Below are 21740 nucleotides of genomic sequence, written 5' to 3' on the forward strand. Positions count from 1 at the left end.
AGAGAAAGATCGCAGAAGTGGACCCTTGTCTGCAGGTGCGCACACGCAGGTGCAAACTCTTGCTCGCAGATGCAGACCCAGTCCATTAAGTCATTTCCACACCTGCAAGGGAAATTCCGCAGGTGCGACAGTATGTCCGCAGATGCGAAAGAACTGGACAGAAAATGGTATTTCGAGGGTTTGATTCCCATTTCGATTTTGGGACTTTGAGAGCTCGGTGTGAAGCGATTTTTCGAGGTTTCTTCGAGAAGATTATTGGAGTAAGTGATTCTAACTTGGATTGGACTATATTTCATGAATATATTACTATTTTCATCATCTAATTAGGGATTTGAGTTGTAAATTTGGGGGGAAATGGTAGAAACTTTATAGACTAAAATTTCGAGTTTTGGAAGGTGATTTGAGGTTGGATTCGAGTAATTCTGATATGGTTGGACTCGTGAGTGGATGGGTGTTCGTATTTTGTGAATTTTGTCGGATTTCTAGATGTGGTCCCGGGGCCCAGTTTGAGTCTATTTCGGATTTTGGCTTATAATTTTGTGTTTTCTTGTGGAATTGATTCTTTTAGCCTATATTAATTATATAGTACTGCTTGCGGCTAGATTCGGGGCGTTTGGAGATTGATTCGAGGGGCAAAGGCATTACGGAGTAGGATTTTACGTGGTTTGAGGTAAGTAACAGTTTTAAATCTAGTCCTGAGGGTATGAAACCCCGGATTATTGGATTATGTGAGTATTTTGGAGGTGACGCACATGCTAGATGACGGGCGTGTGGGCATGCACCGTAAGAATTGGGACTTGGTCCATTCCGTGAAACTGTAAAGTTGAATAACTTGTTGCTAGCTATATGCTCTCCCTGTGTTATAGAAATTTGACTGCAAATCATGTTAGAAATCATGCTTAGGCTATGTGATGGTACTGTTGGGACCCGCAGAGGTCGCGTACTTGTTGAATTACTTGCTAATTGTTGTCTTGTGCTCAATCATGGTTTTACTTACGTATCATGTCTCAACCTCTTCTTGATTCTTGTTGATACACTATGTTATCTTTGTTTGGGCCGATCTTTGTGATTTCCGAGAGCCCGAGAGACTAGAGAGGTTGATGATTGAGTGAGGCCGAGGGCCTTCCTGTGAGGTATTGATACTATGGCACGTGAGTTGTCCGTGCAGATTCACATATTGATACTATAGCACGTGAGTTGTACGTGTAGATATAGCGCTTGGGATAAAAGGAGCCCCTCCGGAGTCTGCACACCCCTAGTGAGCGCAGGTACCTATTGAGTGTGAGTACTGAGGGCTAAGAGCCGAGTGATTTGAGCTGTTGTGACGAGTTAAGTGACTTTTGCCCTGAGAGGCTGCACTTGCTTTTTCATTTGTTGGTGCACTTAGTTGCTATCTGTTATTGTTGTGAAATTCCTGAAAGATTCTATATCTGGATTACCTGAACTTTAAATGTATAAAACTGATTTGACTTAAACTGCCGGATGTGAAAGCATGTCTATTCCTTGCTGGAATTATTGAAAATGAACTGTAATTGTATAGCTCGTCACTACCTTCTCAGTTCCTTATGTATTTTTGTTACTTACTCAGTTGGTTGTACTCACGCTACTCCCTGCACTTCGTGTGCAGATCCAGGTGTTCCCGGTCGTAGCAGGTGTTGATATTTGAGCAGTTGATTCCGGAGACTATCGAGGTAGCTGCAGGGCGTTCGCATGCCTTGGCTCTCCTTCATTATCTTATTCTCATTTCAGTTCTTATTCCTTAGATGTTGTATTAGATTGCTCCTGGTATAGATACTCATGTACTCAGTGGCACTTCGATTTCGGGCTATATTTCTGCACTTATGATATTGGGTTTTATCCCGTTTTTATGAAAAAAATCTCCGATCATTTTGAATGTCTTAATTCATTTCTGTTAAATGTTGAAAGTGTTTTGGAAATGTCGGCTTACCTAGTATCATGATAGGCGCCATCACGACGGGTTAGGTTTTGGGTTGTGACAAGTTGGTATCAGAGCCTAGGTTACATAGGTCTCACGAGTCATGAGCAGGTTTAGTAGAGTCTTGTGGATCGGTACGAAGACGTCTGTACTTATCTTTGAGAGGCTGCGGAACCATTAGGAAATTTCACATTTATGAATTCTTGTCGTGCGAATCTTTTGATTCTGGTAACTAAATTTTTGTTATTCTAATTCTTTCACATATGTTGAGGATGCGTACTACGGGGAAGGATGGACAGCCACCGGTACCACCAGTCAGGGCCGCGAGAGGCCAAGGTCGTGGTAGAGGCCACGGTAGGGGCAGAGGTGCAGCTCGCACCACAGCTAGGGCAGCACCTGTAGATCCACTAGTTGCCCCAGTTCAGGAGCAGGCTCCAGTTGTGGATGAGCCTGTGGGGCCAGCTCAGGCACCACCTATGCCTATTGTGATTCCAGGCCTTCAGGAGGCCTTAGCTCAGATCCTGACCGCGTGTACCAGTCTTGCTCAAGCGATCTCTGTTCCGGCCACAACAGCCACTTCTCAGGCCGGGGGAGGTGCTCAGACTCCTGCCGCCCGCACACTGGAGCAGGTGGTACAGGGATTCCAGACACCGGGGGCACCACCAGCCCAGCCGGTTGCAGCTTCTCAGGACTATGTGGTTCCTGTCATGCCTGATGATGAGCAGTGTTGATTGGAGAGGTTTGGGAGACTCCAGCCTCCATCTTTCAGTGGTGCCGAGGGAGAGGATGCAGAGGGCTTCTCGGATAGGTGCCAGAGGATACTCCATATGGTAGGTATTCTAGAGACCAATGGGGTCTCGTTCACTACTTTTCAGTTCTCTGGGATTGCCTTCAGTTGGTGGGAGGCTTACGAGAGGCGTAGGCTGGTCGGCGCAACACCCCTTACCTGGCAACAGTTCTCCGGTCTATTCCTGGAGAAGTTTGTGCCTCAGTCCCGCAGAGAGGAGCTGCATAGGCAGTTCGAGCAGCTTCGTCAGGGTGATATATCCGTGACGCAGTATGAGATGAGATTTTCAGAGTTGGGCCATCATGCTATTTGGTTGGTTGATTTATACTTGAAGGCTCAACGGATGGTTAAGAAGAGTTGTCTATATTATCTGGCCTTTGTGAGAGATGTTAGTGTAGAGACCCCTGCTATTGATTCTGTTCCGGTGGTGTGAGATTTTTCGGATGTGTTTCCTGAAGACCTGCTGGACATGCCGCCCGACAGGGCCTCACAGATCAATATTGGGTATGTTCTGATGCAGGAGGGTAGAGTGATTGCTTATGCTTTGTGCCAGTTTTAGCCCCATCAGAGGAACCATCATGTCCACGACCTTGAGTTAGCAGTTATTGTTCACGCCTTGAAGATTTGGCGGCACTATTTGTACGGGGTCCATTGTGAGATTTACACTAATCATCGTAGTTTGCAGCATCTGTTCAAACAGAAGGATCTTAACTTGCATTAGCGGAGGTGGTTGGAGCTTCTTAAGGACTATGATATCACCATTTTATACCATCCCGGGAAGGCCAATGTGGTGGCTGATTCCTTGAGTCACCGGGCGGAGAGTTTGGGGAGCTTAGCATATCTTCCAGCAGCAGAGAGGCCATTGGAATTGGATGTTCAGACCTTAGCTAGCCAGTTTGTTAGATTGGATGTTTCTGAGCCGAGTCGAGTATTGGCTTGTGTGGTATCGCGGTCTTCTCTTTATGATCGTATCAGGGAGAGTCAGTATGATGACCCCCATCTGCTTATCCTTAAAGACACGGTCCAGCACGGTGATTCTAAGGAGGTCAGTGTTCCTGATGATGGTGCATTGAGAATGCAGGGCAGGCTATGTGTGCCAAATGTGAATGGTTTGCATGAGTTGATTCTCCAGGAGGCCCACAGTTTGTGGTATTCTATTCATCTAGGTGCCGCAAAGATGTATCAGGACTTGAGACAGCATTACTGGTGGAGGAGAATGAAGAAAGACATAGTGGAGTATGTACCTCAGTGTCTAAATTGCCAGCAGGTGAAGTATGAGCATTAACGACCAGGTGGGTTGCTTCAGAAGTTAGATATTCCGGAGTGGAATTAAGAGCAGATCACTATGGATTTCGTTGTTGGGCTTCCACGGACTCAGCGGAAGTTTGATGTAGTTTAGGTGATTATGGATACGTTGACCAAGTCAGCTCATTTCATTCCGGTGATGACTACCTATTTTTTCGAGCAGCTGGCTCGAGTGTATATCCGCGAGATCTTCAGGCTTCATGGCGTATCGGTATCTATCATCTCGGACCGGGGTACATAGTTTACACATGGTTCTGGAGGGCCGTACAACATGAGTTGAGGACTCGAGTAAAGTGGAGCACAACATTTCACCCTCAGACGGATGGACAGTCCGAGCGCACAATTCAGATATTAGAGGATATGCTTCGTGCGTGTGTGATGGATTTTGGGGGTTCGTGGGATCAGTTCTTGCCGCTAGTGGACTTTTCTTACAACAGTTACCAGTCGAGCATCCAGATGGCACCGTATAAGGCTCTGTATGGTAGGCGGTGTAGGTCTCCAGTGAGTTGGTTCGAGCAGGGCCAGGCTAGATTATTGGGTACAGACTTGGTTCAGGATGCTCTGGAGAAGGTTAAGGTGATTCAGGATAGACTACGCACAGCCAGTCTAGACAGAAGAATTATGCGGATCAGAAGGTTCACGATGTTGCATTCATAGTTGGAGAGTGGGTCTTGCTCCGAGTGTCACCCATGAAGGGTGTTATGAGGTTCAGAAAGAAGGGCAAGCTGAGCCTGAGGTTTATCGGCCCATTTGAGGTATTGCAGCGTGTTAGGGAGGTTGCTTATGAGCTTGACTTGCCTCCCAGTCTAGCAGGAGTTCATCCAGCATTCCATGTTTCTATGCTCCGGAAGTATCACAGCGATCCGTCTCATGTGTTGGATTTTAGTTTAGTCCAGTTGGACAAGGATTTATCTTATGTTGAGGAGCCGGTGGCGATCTTGGATATGCAGGTTCGAGCAAAGTATCCGAACAAAGTACTAATAAGGTGATCGAGAACAAAATATTCAAGACTATGTCGATTGTACACATCTTGGAGCATCTTGTCACTCATTATACCGGAGCATGTAGTCACTTAAAATGTTCACTTAAGCTTCAAGATTTATTTTCTTATTTATTCACTGATCAAGCATTCGAGCGATGTAATCAACCGGGAGTATGTATGTGTGTGTGTGTGTGTATCAACACTTGTCATATATATGTAAGTGTAAATTGTCATAAATGAATAAATGAATAAAATTATACACTCTATTATAATCTATTACACGTATACGAATATGAAGTGTAATTTATATGAAAGCACACAGATGATAAATATTATATATATAATTGATCGAGTGTAATTGATATAGTCGTTGTATCCAATATGCTATGACACACTTAGTGTCTTAGTAAATAGATTATAAAGTGTATCATTGATGTAATGCTATGGTAAAACTTAAGATGTAGTGTTGTATATAAATCTAATTATATATTATTTTATTATAATCTTTAAGCACAAAATCGACCGGTATGTGGTGCAAGTTAATTAAAAAACATTTATTAAGGTACAAATTAAGAAAGAAAGCATATATTAAGTGTGCAAAATGCTAAGAATAAAACATTTTGATAGGTAATTAATAAAAGAATATTATTAAACTTATAATTAAGATGTAGTGCTATATATAAATCTAATTATATATTATTTTATTCCAATCTTTAAACACAAAATAGACCGGTATGTGGTGCAGGTTAATTAATTTTTTTTGATTAAGGTATAAATTAAGAAAGAAAGCATATATTAAGTGTGCAAAATGCTAAGAACAAAAAATTTTGATAAGTAATTAATAAAAGAATATTATTAAACTTTTTATAATTTAGTTTCCCACCGATCTCGGTCGGTATTTGTGAGGTCAAATGGTCAAATATGTTTTTAACAATCATGTGGTGCAAGTTAATTAAAAATCTTTGATTAAGGTACAAATTAAGAAAGAAAACATATATTAAGTGTGAAAAATGCTAAGAACAAAATATTTTGATAAGCAATTAATATAAAGAATATTATTAAACATTTTATAATTTAGTCTCTGACCGATTTCGGTCGGTATTTGTGAGGTCAAATGGTCAAACATTATTTTAACAATACCGACCGAAATCAGTCAAAAATCTATTAATTAGACCAGACCAAACAGGTTTCTTCCCCATTTTCATCTTTTCACTCTCTCTCTTCTATATCTCGTCCATCTCCCTTCCCCACGGAGTTTTGGTCTAATCTCACCCAAAATCAAGTCATCCACCCCAAAATCGAAGCCTCACCTCTTCTCTCTCACGCATGCGCCCCCAACCGCCGCCACTACTGTTCCGCGCCTTCACCACCACCACTGCTGCGCCGCCGCCACCACCACTTCCATTTTGCCTCCTCGATGGCACCACCATTGTTGCGCCGGCACCACCATTACTGCCATTTTGCCTCCTCAGTGGCACCACCACTGCCATTGTTGTTCAAGGTTAGTACTCTACCTTATTAGCTTTTTAATTTTTAATTTTCGGAATATAATTTTATGAAAGTTTTTAGGGTTTTTGTCTATTTAGGATTTATGTGACAAAATAGGTTTTTTAAATTACATTAGATTTAGATTTAGAATTGAACTAACTAAAATTATAATTTTTTAGGGTTTTTGGTTTGAACTACATTAGATTTAGAATTAAGGTATAAATTATGAACTACTTTAAATTATGAACTTATGGTTCTTAATGGAACTCAAATTAATGCATTTAAATTATTTAATGTATAAATTAATTTAAGGTATAAATTATGAACTTAAGGTATAAATAACGAACTACCTTAAATTATGAACTTATGGTTCTTAATAGAACTCAAATTAATGTATTTAAATTATTTAATTTATAAATTGATTTAAGGTATAAATTATGAATTGAACTTTTTGGATATGAATTGAATTAATCTAACTGAATTAGTCTAATTGAATGGCTTAACTAATTCATTGTCTAGCGAGTCTAATTATATGATTAATGATAGGGTTAGAACAATAAATTGCAAGGATAAATCAATCTTATTATATGGACTTTTAAATAAATTATATCAAACTTAAAATAAATTACAAGGATATATTAAGCTAGTTCTCAATCTAATACTAAGTGTAACGATACAATTTAAGCTAATTGAACTAGATGGGTTGAGGACCGGGCGGAGACTACATATGTAAGTTTCATAACTACTATAACTTGAAATTAATGTTTATAATATTATATAGTTAATAATTTTCTATATTCTAAATAAAGGGTCGCTACAAGATTAATGTGAAGGAGTACAATTAGAGCTTGCCACCAAATGAGCAAGGCAAGCGACCACCCGTTTCAGACGAAGAAGCACAGAAGATATGGTTGGATGTTGTCAGTGGTCCTAAAAAGGGGATAGCATACGTCCTTCCAGAGAGATCATTTCGACACTACAGGGTTGGATTGCAAGGTATAGGGACTTCCGCCCAAGGCGAGGCAATTGATAGGTCGACTATCTCGTTCAAGTTCAGCTAGAAAAGAGGGACCAACAATTTAATCTCTTTCAAGGTCAGTTGGCCAATCTTCTTGCTAGTGGTACTTTCCCCATTCCTCGGTCTCGTGAGCCTTCCCCATGTGCTAGTCCTTCTCGTCGTGATCCTTCGAACCATGCCGACGATGAAACTTCTAGTAGTGAAGATGGAGGTGATGCAATACAAAATACTCATTGAATGGTGTGTATTGCTAAACACAGTTTTGAACTTGTGAATATTTAGTTGGAAATAGTTTTGAATGTTGATTGTATTGTTGATATTATTTTGTTATTGAACATTTGTATAGTTGTTGTTGTGGTTGGTGTTTTTGTTGTTGTTGTGGTTGTTGTTGGTTAATTGTTGTTGTTGTTGTTGTTGTGGTTGTTGTTGGCTAATTATTGTTGGTTAATTATAGTTGAATGGCCGCAATGTAATGCTGCCATTATATGATGGATATTGGTTGTAATTGGCAGGTGGTGTAGCTTAAAAGCAGATGAAAACCGACCGATTTCGGTCGAAATTCTCACACAAAAAACTCAGAAATTCATATTTACCGACCGATGTCGGTCGGAAATTTCAATTTAAAATCTGCACAATTTTAAAATTTTTGACCGACGTCGGTCGGAAATTTGTTATTTTTATTTATTTATTATTTTATTTTTCCGACCGAATTCTGTCGGTATATTAAAATTTAAAAAGAAATATAAAATTATTACATATTTATGATTCCAACCTAAGTCGGTCGATATTATGAAAAGAAAATAAATAATAATTTAAATAATATCGACCGACGTCGGTCGGTATATTTATTTTTGTCAATCAAAGCGGTCAACCAACAGTTGAATTAACTGACCGACTGTGGTCGGAAAATTTCGACCGCCTTCGGTCGCAACGCCCTAGCGACCATTATTCTTCCAACGAATTAAAAGCGGTCAGAAATCGTTCGCTTTTCCTTTAATTCTGACCGATATCGGTCGGTACTGGTGGACGAAATTTGATAGTTTTCTAATAGTGTAAGGGATGCTAGCTAATAAGTTAGCCCATTAGGTATCTAACTCTAGAAAGGTAGCCTTGGAGCAACGATGAAGTTGTCTCCATGTAATCTATAGATCATGGGTTCGAGCCGTTGAAGCAGCCACTAATGCTTGATAGATTAGGTTGTTTACATCACACCCTTTGGGGTGCGACCCTTCCCCGAATCCTGCGTAAATACGGGATGCACCAAGCTGCCCTTTTATTAGGTATCTAACTCTAATAATAACATATATAAATAATATTATATGAATTATAAAGATACACTTTTCAGAATATCATAAATGACTAGGTTTAGTAGTTAGGGTTATTTTCTACATTAAAGGTAGATTTTTAGGCTGTGAAAAAAGAGAGTTTATCAACCTTGTGAGGATCTTGATGATCGGTGACACAAGTTGTTATTGTTGCTCGGTTAAAAATAAAATAGGCAAGTCTTTTAAACTAGTATTTGTTACTCAACCTGTATTACTGTAATAAATAATATAAAACATTAAACTTTCTGTCGAAATAATATCTGAAAATAATTTCGGAATAAATCGAGCCCACTAAATGCACATTGTGTCCTTAAGAAAATTATTCCCCTCAAGTACCCGAGGTGCTGGAATATTATCCTCCCTAGATAGAACGATTTTTACTCACCAGTGTATTGGTACCAAGAACTCTGATGAACTTCGAACTGCTCAATGGTTGTAAAACACACTGGAAAATTTTGTGCAGAAGAAAATTAGAAAATTTCGTAAGGAAAGATTCCGGGATTCAAAGCATATTTATAGACTTTCTGGCAGTGTTTCCGAAAAGGTTTGTAACCTTTCAGAAACAGTCATGGCTGTTGGAACTGGTGGGAATATTTCTGTTTGAAATATTACGGGAAAACAGATTTAAAATAATCCGAGAAAGAAAACGGACCGGACCGGGTCGCGTTGCGGGTCCTGGATTATTCCGGATTGAATTTTTGTTAATTAATTAAATAATTGAAAGAAACTTTGTCCAAAAAGATTAATCAATCAATCGATCTTTGACCAAATCCGAAGCCGAAGCCAAGTCGAGCGAGCGAGCGACGACGCGAGGCTTACTTTCTTTCCAACCCATTTAACACCAAGAGAAGTGCTTTCTCAATATAAGCACATTCATTTTTTTTCCACCACCAATGAGGGGCACTTTGCTCTTTCTAAAGCAAAAGGGAGCTCACTTTCCCTCCATTTTCCCTACACAAGCTTACAATCCCAATAATCCCCCACATGAATGGGGAATGGCTATAAAATAAAGGAATGCACGGACGCGTGTGTGTTTTACATGCAAGAATTAATTGCATCTGGATAAGTAGGTTTCCCTTTGAACTTTCCGTAGTGAACTTATATCGGATATACTCGGTCAATCGGTAGATTTGATATCTTTGAACCGTCGAGCTTTGTTGTATACCTAGACAACATAAGTCACACAATCAATCCTTAACCATCTATGGTTCTCACGGTTGTGTTCGTTTCAGCCATGAACACCGCCTGGTTTCATGAGTGCTTAGAGAATGGGCCTTTACTTTCATTCCCCTTGAAGCGGCTTACACTTCACACTCACATAGGTGATTTCTAAATGTGTAATCCTATAGACACACTATCTGGTCATATCCTGCCAGACTTAGAAAATCATTAAAAAACTTTTAAGCTTTGTTGACTCATCAAAAAACCTTAATGCTTTACCTCAGTTTCTGAACATTGTCTTCATCACGAGAATGGGTTGAGTTATTTGACAATGTTGAACCGTCATTCATAACTTTGTTTGATCTCTTTGAACCTAACTCTTGGGATCTCTAGTCTGCTAGGTAGAGTTACCGCCATGATGACTTGTCCTAGGCCTTAACCCCATTCCCTTCGATGATCTTTCAACTGCCACTCTAGATAGGCCTTATGTAAGTGGATTCGACACGTTATCTCTTGACTTTATGTAGTCATTCGTGATAACATCACTAGAGAATAGTTGTCTAACGGTATTGTGTCTCCGTCGTATACGACGAGATTTTCCGTTATACATAACGCTCCCTGCCATGCCTATTGCCGCTTGACTATCATAATGTATACATATAGGTGCCAAAGGTTTGGGCAAAATGGAATATCTTCCAAGAAATTCCATTTGCCATTTAGATTCTTCACTGGCTTTATCTAAAGCTATGAATTCAGATTCCATTGTAGAACGGGCGATGCACGTTTGTTTGGATGATTTCCAAGACACTGCTCCACCCCCAATTTTGAAAACATATCCACTCGTGGATTTAAATTCAGATGATCCGGTGATCCAATTTGCATCACTATGTCCCTCGATCATGGAGGAATATTTGTTATAATGCAAAGCGTAATTTTGGGTATGATTCAGATACCGCAAAACTCGTTTCATTGCCATCCAATGTTTTTGATTGGAATTACTTGTAAACCGACTCAGTTTGCTAATAGAACATGCTATATTTGGTCGCGTACAATTCATGATATACATCAAACTTTCCAATACTCTTGCATAGTCCAGTTGTGAGTCACTTTCACCTTCATTCTTTTGAAGTGCATAACTCACGTCAATTGGAGTCTTGGCAATTTTGAAATCCAAATACTTGAACTTGTCAAGTACCTTTTCAATGTAGTGAGACTGTGATAATGCTAGACCTTGTGGAGTCTTGTGAATTCTGATTCCTAAGATCACATCAACAACTCCTAAATTTTTCATGTCGAATTTGCTAGCCAACATGCACTTAGTAGCATTTATATATGCCATATTTTTGCTCATTATCAACATGTCATCAACATATAAAAAAATAATAACTTCATGTCCTGGAGTGTTTTTAATGTAAACACATTTGTCACACTCGTTGATTTTAAACCCACTTGCCAACATTGTTTGGTCAAATTTGGCATGCCATTGTTTGGGTGCTTGTTTAAGTCCATAAAGCGACATAACAAGTTTGCATACTTTCTTTTCTTTACCCGGAACCACAAAACCCTCAGGTTATTCCATGTAAATCTCTTCCTCCAATTCTTTATTTAAGAAAGTTATTTTAACATCCATTTGATAGATTTCAAGACTATATACGGCCACCAGTGCCACTAACATCCTAATAGATGCTATCCTCGTTATAGGTGAGTAAGTGTCAAAGTAATCAAGGCCTTCCTCTTGTCTATAACCTTTGACAACAATTCTTGCCTTATATTTGTCAATAGTTCCATCAGCTTTTATTTTCCGTTTAAAGATCCATTTCGAACCTAAAGGCTTATTTCCTGGAGGAAGATCAACCAATTCACATGCATGATTATCCAAAATTGATTGAATCTCGCTATTGACTGCCTCTTTCCTAAATGCTGAATCAGAAGATGACATAGCTGCTTTGAACGTTTGAGGCTCATTTTTAAGCAAGAATGTCACAAAATTGGGTCCAAAGGAAGTAGATGTTATTTGATGTTTACTATGCCTTGGATCTTCATTACTTGGAGTATTTTCCTTTGGTTCTTCCTGTGGTCGTTTAGGTCTTTCACTTAACGACTCGCATTCAGTTTTATACGGATAGATGCTTTCAAAGAATTCAGCATTATCTGATTCAATTACCGTATTAACATGAATTTTGGGATTATCAGATTTATTAACCAAAAATCGGCATGCTTTACTGATTGTAGCATATCCAATGAAAATGCAATCCACGGTTTTTGATCCGATTTTTACCCTTTCGGTTAAAGGTACTTGTACTAGTAACGACCCGACCGGTTGTTTCGAGTATTATAACCCTGTTCCCCCATTTACTACTCAATTTATACTTTACAGTTATTTTATGACTTACCGGGTTAGTTGGTTCGGGTCCGGAAGGATTTCAGAGTGAAATGAGACACTTAGTCTCATAATTGAAATCTTAAGTTGGAAAAGTTGATCGGATATTGACTTGTGTATAAATGACCTCAAAATTTAATTCTGATAATTTCAATAGCTCCGTATGGTTATTTTGTACATAGGAGCGTGTCCGGAAAATTATTTGGAAGTCCGTAGTGTAATTAGGCTTGAAATGACGAAAGTCACATTTTTAGGAAGTTTGACCGGGGGTTGACTTTTTTATATCGGGGTCAGAATCCGATTCTAAAAATTGGAATACCTCTGTTATGTCATTTATGACCTGTGTACAAAATTTAAGGTCAATCGAACTTGATTTGATAAGTTCCGGTGTCGCTTGTAGAAATTTGAAATTTCAAAGTTCATTAGGCTTGAACTGGGGTATGATTCGTGGTTTTAGCGTTGTTTGAAGTGAATTGAGTGTTCTACTAAGTTTGTATGATGTTTTGGGACTTGATGGTATGTTTGGTTGAGGTCCCTAGGGGCTCGGGTGAGTTTCGGAAGGTTAACAGGTCATTTTCGGACTTAGCATGTTCGCTGAAGACTGCTGGTGTAGTTTTCAGGTTTCCTTCTTCGCGTTCGCGAAGGGGAATTTGAGGCAGGCAATATTTTCCCTTCACGTTCGCAAGAGGGTCTCGCGTTCGCGAAGAGGAGTTGGGGTCAGGCGAGGTTGTTCATCGCGTTCGCGATTGGGTATCGCTTTCGCGAAGGGAAAAATAGTGGACATGGGTCTTTGCTTTCGCGTTCGCGAAGAAGAGCTCGGTAAAGCATCATGTTTGCGATCAATGTCTCGCATTCGCGAAGCGCAATGTTGGGCAGCACGATTTTGTGCTTCGCGAATGCGAGGGACCTGTCGCGTTCGCGAAGAAGAGAGGTCTGGACATAAAGTTTAAGTTCTGAAAATGGGACTTCGTCCCATTTTCCGTTTTGGACGGATTGGGGCTCGGGAAGAGGCACTGTTTGGGAGATTTTCAAGGAAAACAATGGGGTAAGTGTTCTTAACTCATTATTGGTCAAATTACCCGAATCCATGGTTGTTTTTAACATTTAATATGTGAATTAAGTTGGAAAGATTAGAAAACCCTCTTGGTTTAATTTGAAGATTTGAGGATCGAGTTGATGTCGGAATTAAGTAAAACTGGTGTGGTTAGACTCGTGGTTGAATGGGCTTTCAGATTTTGTAACGTTTGTCGAGGTCCGAGATGTGGGCCCTATGGACTATTTTTTGGTGAAATTTTGGATTTTGATGGAAAATTTGTATTTTTTATGGAATTAATTCCTATAATTGTATTGACTGAATCAGATTATTTATGGCTAGATTCGAGGCATTTGGAGGCCGATTCGCGAGGCAAAGGCATTGCAGAATAAAGAATTACACGGTTTGAGGTAAGTAACATTTCTAAATTTGGTCCTGAGGGTATGAAACCCCGGATTATGTATTATGTGATTGGTTTTGAGGTGACGCACATGCTAGGTGACGGGCGTGTGGGCATGTACCAGAGGAATTATGACTTGGTCAATTCCATGGAACTGTGTAGTTGAAAAATCTGTTGATATCCGTACATTTTCCCCCGTATTAGAGAAATTGATCTATGAATCATGTTTAAATAATATGTTTACATTGTTGGGACCCACAGAGGTCGCGTACCTGTGAAATTATCTGTTAAATTGTTATTTTACACTCAATCACAGTTTTATTTGCACATTTTTACCCCAGTCTCTCTTATTCATTATTGATGCATCATATCGTTGTTGTTGGGCTACTTATCATGATTTCTGAGAGCCCGAGAGACTGGAGAGGTTGATGACTGAGTGAGGTCGAGGGCCTGATTGTGAGGATATTTATGGGATCGGGCTGCACGCCGCAGCATGTATTATTGATTTATACCATGATATAGCGCTTGGGCTGAAGGATCCCCTCCGGAGTCTGAACACACCCCCAGTGAGCGCAGGTACCTACCGAGTACGAGTACCGAGTGCGAGTGCCGAGTGCCGAGTGATGAGTGACTGTGAGGAATGAGTAACTGTGAGGAAAGAGTGATTGTAAGGAAAGAGTGACTGTGAGGTTGGAGTGAATGGGAGGACTGAGTGACTGTTACTCTGAGAGGATGCATTGATTTTATTAATTGCTGCATTCCAGCTGTCATATATCACTGTTTTGAAAATTTTGGGAAAACATTATTTTCCGTTTCAGTCAAATTTGATATGAAATTCCTGTGAAATTTTAAATGTTGAACTTGAGAGCATGCCTACCATTTTCTGTTGGAAAGTACTGTATTTGGACTTAGCTGAGAAGCTCGTCACTACTTTCAGTTCCTTATTTATTATTGTTACTTACTGAGTTCGTTGTACTCATGCGACACCCTGCACTTCGTGTGTAGATCCAGGTGATCCCGGACACAGTGGGTGTTGATTCTTTCACATAGTTGATTTTTCGGAGATTCAGAGGTAGCTGCTATGTTTCGCAGACCTTGTCTCTCCTACCCTATCCTTTTGTTTATTATATTTGGTCTCGGATTATTATAGACAAGGTTTCTCAGACTTGTAATTTATAAATGCTCATGTACTCAGTGACACCAGGTTTTGGGAGTGTATTTATATCAGTATGTGTGGGGTTTTCTCTTAAACGTAATTATTATATTTTCCGTATTTAAAAGAAAAATATAGGTTATTGGCGTTGTCGGCTTGCCTAGTACTGAGTTAGGCGCCATCACGACAGGTTTGGATTTAGGGTCGTGACAAGTTGGTATTAGAACCTAGGTTATATAAGTCTCATGAGTAATGAACAGGTTTAGTAGAGTCTTACAGATCGGTACGGAGACGTCTGTACTTATCTTCAAGAGGCTGCCGAACCCTTAGAAAAATTTCATTTTTCTTATATTCTATCGTGCAAACTTGTTGATTCCGGAAAACTAAAATTCTATTATTCTATTCTCTCACAGATGGTGAGAACACGTACTACCGGATCGGACGGTCAGCCACTAGTGCCACTAGTTAGGGCCGCGAGAAGTCGGGGCCACGGTAGAGGTCGGAGCCGAGGTAGAGGTCGAGGTGTAGCTCGTACCACAGTTGGACCAGCACCTGTAGTACCACTAGTTGTTCCAGCTCAGGAGAAGATTCCAGATATATCTGAGCCGACAGGACCAGCTTAGGCACCAACTATGCCCATTGAGATTCCATGCCCTCAGGAGACTTTGGCCCAGATATTGACAGTTTGCACTGTCCTTGCTCAGGTGGTTTCGGCTCATACTGCACCTGCCACTTCTACTGCCGGGGGAGGTACGCATACCACTGTTGTCCGTACTTTATATCAGGTAGTGCAAGGACTTCAGATACCGGGGGCAATACTAGCCAAGCCAGTTGTAGCTGCTCAGGCCCCGGTAGTCCCTGCTATGGAAGATGATAAGCAGAGAAGACTTGATAGATTTGGGAGGCTTCGACCTCCATCATTTAGCGGTTATGAGTCAGAGGATGCTGAGGAATTTCTGGATAAGTGCCAGCGGATGCTTCTGATAGCGGGTATTTTGGATACCAATGGGGTCTCGTTCACTACTTTTCTATTTTCTGGAGCTGCCTTCAGATCGTGGGAGGCTTATGAGAGGCGCATGCCAGTTGGTGTAGTACTACTTACATGGCACGAGTTCTCCGTTCTCTTTTTGGAGAAGTTCGTGTCACAGTCTCGTAGAGAGGAGCTGCGCAGATAGTTTGAGCAGTTACATCATGATGGCATATCTGTGATACAGTACGAGATGAGATTTTCTGAGTTGGCTCGTCACACAGTTTGGTTGGTTCCCACTGAAAGGGAAAGGATTAGGAGATTCATTGATGGCCTCACATATCAGCTGCGGTTACTTATGACTCGGGAGAGGGTATCTGGTGCTACTTTTGATGAGGTAGTTGACATTGCTCGGAAGATAGAGATGGTCTATAGCTAGGAGCGTGGAGAGAGGGAGGCCAAGAGGTCTTGTGGACCATGTCATTTCAGCGGTATTCCTTCAGGGGGGTCAGCTTTACCGCGGTAGGGGTCGTCCTTACAGACACACACAGACGGGTCATCCAGTTCACTATGGTGCATCATCCAGCCATGGTTCATATAGTTCTTATTAGGGCCAGTCATCTCTCAGTGCCCTTCCAACCCAGAGTTCGTCCCATGCCCCTTCAGTTCAGGGTTCATTTGCACCGGGTGCTTCTAGCAGTTATTCTGGTTCTCGAGGCCCGATTCAGTCTGTACCACCACCAGTACCGGGGAGCTGCTTTGAGTTCAGGGAATTTGGGCATATGCGGAGATAGTGTCCTCGTCACTCGAGAGATCGAGTGCAGCAGAGGAGTCAGACTACGACTTCACCACCCGCCCAGCTAGCACGGGGTGGGGGTCAGTCAGCTAGGGGTCGGCCAAGAGGTGGAGGCCGATCAGGTGGCGGTTGGGCCTGATTCTATGCTTTTCCTGCCTGGCCAAATGCCATTGCCTCAGATGCAATGATCACAGGTATTGTCTCAGTGTGCCACAGGGAAGCTTCTATATTATTTGACCCTGGTTCTACTTATTCGTATGTATCATCGTACTTTACTCATTATCTGGACATGCCCTATGAGTTCTTAGTTTCACATGTTCCTGTATCTATACCGATGGGCGATACTATTATTGTGGACCGTGTATATCGGTCTTGTGTGGTAACCATTGGGGGACTAGAGACTAGAGTTGATCTCTTACTGCTCAGTATGGTTGATTTTGATGTAATTCTGGGTATGGATTGGTTATCTCCATGTCATGCTATTCTATGACTGTCACGCAAAAACCATGACGCTAGCAATGCCAGGGTTGCCGAAGGTCGAATGGAGAGGTTCTCTAGATCATGTTCCCAGCAGGGTAATTTCTTATTTGAAGGCCCAACGTATGGTTGGGAAGGGGTGTTTATCATATTTGGCTTTTGTGAGAGATGTCGATGCAGATACTCCTACTATTGATTCAGTACCGGTAGTGAGAGACTTTTCGGATTTATTTGCTACAGACTTGTCGGCTATGCCGCCCGACAAGGATATTGATTTCGGTATTGACTTGGTGTCGGTCACTCAGCCCATTTCTATTCTTCCATATCGTATGGCACTAACTAAGAATTGAAAGAGCAACTTCAGGAACTTCTTAATAAGGGGTTTATTAAGCCTAGTGTGTCACCTTGGGGTGCACCAGTTTTGTTTGTAAAAAAGAAAGATAGTACTATGCGGATGTGCATTGATTACAGACAGCTGAACAAAGTTACAATCAAGAACAAATATCCTTTGCCGCGTATTGATGATTTATTTGACCAAATTCAGGGAGAGATGGTATTCTCCAATAGTGATTTGAGATCGGGGTATCACCAGCTGAAAAATCTAGATTTGGATATTCTAAAGACGACATTCAGGACTCGTTATGGTCACTATAAATTTCTTGTGATGTCATTTGGGCTAACCAATGCCCCAGTAGCATTTATGCACTTGATGAATAGTGTGTTTCAGCCATATCTTGATTCATTTATCGTAGTATTTATTGATGATATCATGGTTTACTCACGTAGCCAGGAGGAGCATGCACAGTTCTTGGGTATTGTATGGCTGAGAGAGGAGAGATTGTTTGCCAAATTCTCTAAGTGTGAATTCTGGCTTAGTTCAGTGGCATTCTTGGGACACATAGTGTCCAGTGAAGGGATTAAGGTGGATCCAAAGAAGATAGAGGCAGTTCAGAGTTGGCCCAGGACATCTTTAGTTCTGAGATTCAGAGTTTTCTCGGCTTGGCCGGTTATTATTGTCGCTTCATGGAGGGTTTCTCGTCTATTGCATCGCCTATAACTAAATTGACCCAGAAAGGTGCTCTGTTTAGGTGGTCGGATGAGTGTGAAGAGAGCTTTCAGAAGCTCAAGACATCTTTGACTACAACCCCAGTATTAGTGTTGCCTACTAATTTAGGGCCTTATACGGTATATTGTGATGCGTCGCCTATTGGTCTCGGCACAGTGCTGATGCAAGATGATAGGGTGATTGCCTATGCGTCCAGACAGTTAAAAGTACATAAGAAGAATTATTCGGTCCACGATCTTGAGTTAGAAGCTATTATTCATGCTTTGAAGATTTGGCGGCATTATTTGTATGGTATCCATTGTGAGGTTTATACCGATCACCGGAGTCTACAACATTTGTTTAAATAGAAGGATATTAATTTGCGGCAGCGGAGGTGGTTAGAGTTGCTTAAGGATTATGATATCACCATTCTCTATCATCCAGAAAAGGCCAATGTGGTGGCCGATGCCTTGAGTCGTAAGGCGGAGAGTTTGGGCAGCTTAGCATACTTAACGATAGCAGAGAGGCCTTTAGCCTTAGATGTTCAGGCCTTGGCCAACCAGTTTGTAAGATTGGATGTTTTCGAGCCGAATCGAGTTTTACGGATGCAGGGCAGGCTATGTGTGCCTAATGTAGATGGTTTGCGTGAGTTGATTCTCCCGGAAGCTCATAGTTCGCGGTACTTCATTCATCCAGGTGCCGCAAAGATGTATTAGGATTTGAGGCAGCACTATTGGTGGAGGCGAATGAAGAAATATATAGTTGGGTTTGTAGCTCGGTGTTTAAATTGTCAACAGGTGAAGTACGAGCATCAGAGACCGGGCGGATTGCTTCAGAAACTTGAAATTCCGGAGTGGAAGTGGGAGCGTATTACCATGGACTTCATAGTTGGGCTCCCACGGACTTTGAGGAAGTTTGATGTTGTTTGGGTGATTGTAGATCAGTTGACTAAGTCCGCGCATTTTATTCCAGTTAGTACTAATTATTCTTTGGAGCGGCTGGCTGAGATTTATATCCGCGACATTATTCACCTACACGGTGTACCAGTGTCCATTATTTCAGATCGGGGCAAGCAGTTTACATCACAGTTCTGGAGAGCGGCGCAGCGAGAATTGGGCACACAAGTTCAGTTGAATACAACATTTCACCCTCAGACGGACGGACAATCCGAGCGCACTATTCAAATATTGGAGGAAATGCTACGCGCTTGTGTCATTGATTTTGGGGGTTCTTGGGATCAGTTTTTGCCACTCGCGGAGTTTGCTTACAATAACAGCTACCAATCGAGCATTCAGATGGCTCCGTATGAGGCTTTATATGGGAGACAGTGTCGGTCTCCTGTGGGTTGGTTTGAGCCGGGTGAGGCTAGGCTATTGGGTACTGACTTAGTTCAAGATGCTTTGGAGAAAGTTAAATTGATTCAGAAGCGGCTTCGCATGGCACAGTCTAGACATAAGAGTTATGCTGACAGGAAGGTCCTTGATGTTGCTTACATGGTTGGGGAGAAAGTTCTGCTCAAGATTTCACCTATGAAAGGTGTGTTGAGGTTCGGGAAGAATGGAAAATTGAGCCCTCGGTATATTGGGCCTTTTGAGATACTTAAGAAAATTGGAGAGGTGGCTTATGAACTTGCTTTGCCACCTAGTCTATCAGGTGTTCATCTAGTATTTCATGTATCCATGCTCCGAAAGTATGTCGGGGATCCGTCTCATATTTTGGATTTCAATACAGTGCAACTGGATGGTAATTTGACTTATGATGTGGAGTTGTTGCTATTTTAGACCGGAAGGTTCGCAAGCTGAGGTCAAAGAACATAGCATCAGTGAATGTATAATGGAGAGGCCAACCAGTCTGAGAAGCTATTTGGGAGATTGAGCAGGAGATGCGGAGCAAATATCCACACCTATTTGAGACTCCAGGTATTATTCTATACCCGTTCGAGGATGAACGGTTGTTTAAGAGAGGGAGAATGTAATGACTCGGCCGGTCATTTTGAGTATTATAACCCCGCTCCCCCATTTACTGCTCAATTTATGCTTTACAGTTGTTTTATGACTTATTGGGTTAGTTGGTTCGGGTCTGGAAGGATTTCGGAGTGAAATGAGACAGTTCGTCTCATAACTGATAACTTAAGTTGGAAAAGTTGACCGGATATTGACTTATGTGTAAACGACCTCGAAATGTAATCCTGATGATTACAATAACTCCGTATGGTGATTTTGGACTTAGGATCGTGTCCGAAAAATTATTTGGAAGTCCGTAGTGGAATTAGGCTTGAAATGGCGAAAGTCAAATTTTCGGGAAGTTTGACCAGGGGGTTGACTTTTTTATATCGGGGTCGGAATCCGATTCTGAAAATTGGAATACCTATGTTAATTCATTTATGACTTGTTTCAAAATTTGAGGTCAATCGGACTTGATTTGATAGGTTCCGGTGTCGCTTGTAGAAATTTAAAATTTCAAAGTTCATTAGGTTTGAACTGGGGTATGAATCGTGGTTTTAGCATTGTTTGAGGTGAATTGAGGGTTTGACTAAGTTCATATGATATTTTGGGACTTAATGGTATGTTTAATTGAGGTCCCGGGGAGCTCGGGTGAGTTTCGGGAGGTTAACGGGTCATTTTCGGACTTAGCATGTTGGCCGAAGACTGCTGGTGTATTTTTTCTGGTTTCCTTCTTCGCGTTCGCGAAGGGGAATTTGAGGCAGGCAAGATTTTCCCTTAGCGTTCGCGAGGGGATCTCGCGTTCGCGAAGAAGAGCTAGGTCAGGCGAGGATGTTCATCGCGTTCGAGAAGGGAAATATAGTGGGCATGGGTTTTTGCCTTCGCGTTTGCGAAGAAGAGCTCGGTAAGGCATCGCATTCGCGAGCAGTGTCTCGCGTTCGCGAAGCTCAATGTTGCACGATTTTGTGCTTCGCGAACGCGAGGGACCTGTCGCGTTCGCGAAGAAGAGAGGTCTGTATAGAAAGTTTAAGTTCTGAAAATGGGACTTCATCCCATTTTCCATTTTTGACGGATTGTATCTCGGGAAGAGGCAATGTTTGGGAGATTTTCAAGGAAAACAATGGGGTAAGTATTCTTAACTCATTATTGGTCAAAGTACCCGAATTTATGGTTGTTTTTAACATTTAATGAGTGAATTAGATAACCCTCTTGGTTTAATTTGAAGATTTGAGGGTCGAGTTGATGTCGGAATTAAGTAAAATTGGTATGGTTAGACTCGTGGTTGAATGGGCTTTCAAATTTTATAACTTTTGTCGGGGTCCGAGATGTGGGCTCCACGGGCGAGTTTTGGGTGAAATTTCAGATTTTGATGGAAAATTTGTATTTTCTTATGGAATTAACTCTTATAATTTTTATTGACTGAATCGGATTATTTGTGGCTAGATTCGAGGCTTTTGATGGCCGATTCGCGAGGCAAATGCATTGCAGAATAAAGAATTACACAGTTTGAGGTAAGTAACAGTTCTAAATTTGGTCCTGAGGGT

This window comes from Nicotiana tabacum, chromosome 12, assembly GCF_000715075.1.
Source record: "Nicotiana tabacum cultivar K326 chromosome 12, ASM71507v2, whole genome shotgun sequence".
NCBI lineage: Eukaryota > Viridiplantae > Streptophyta > Magnoliopsida > Solanales > Solanaceae > Nicotiana > Nicotiana tabacum.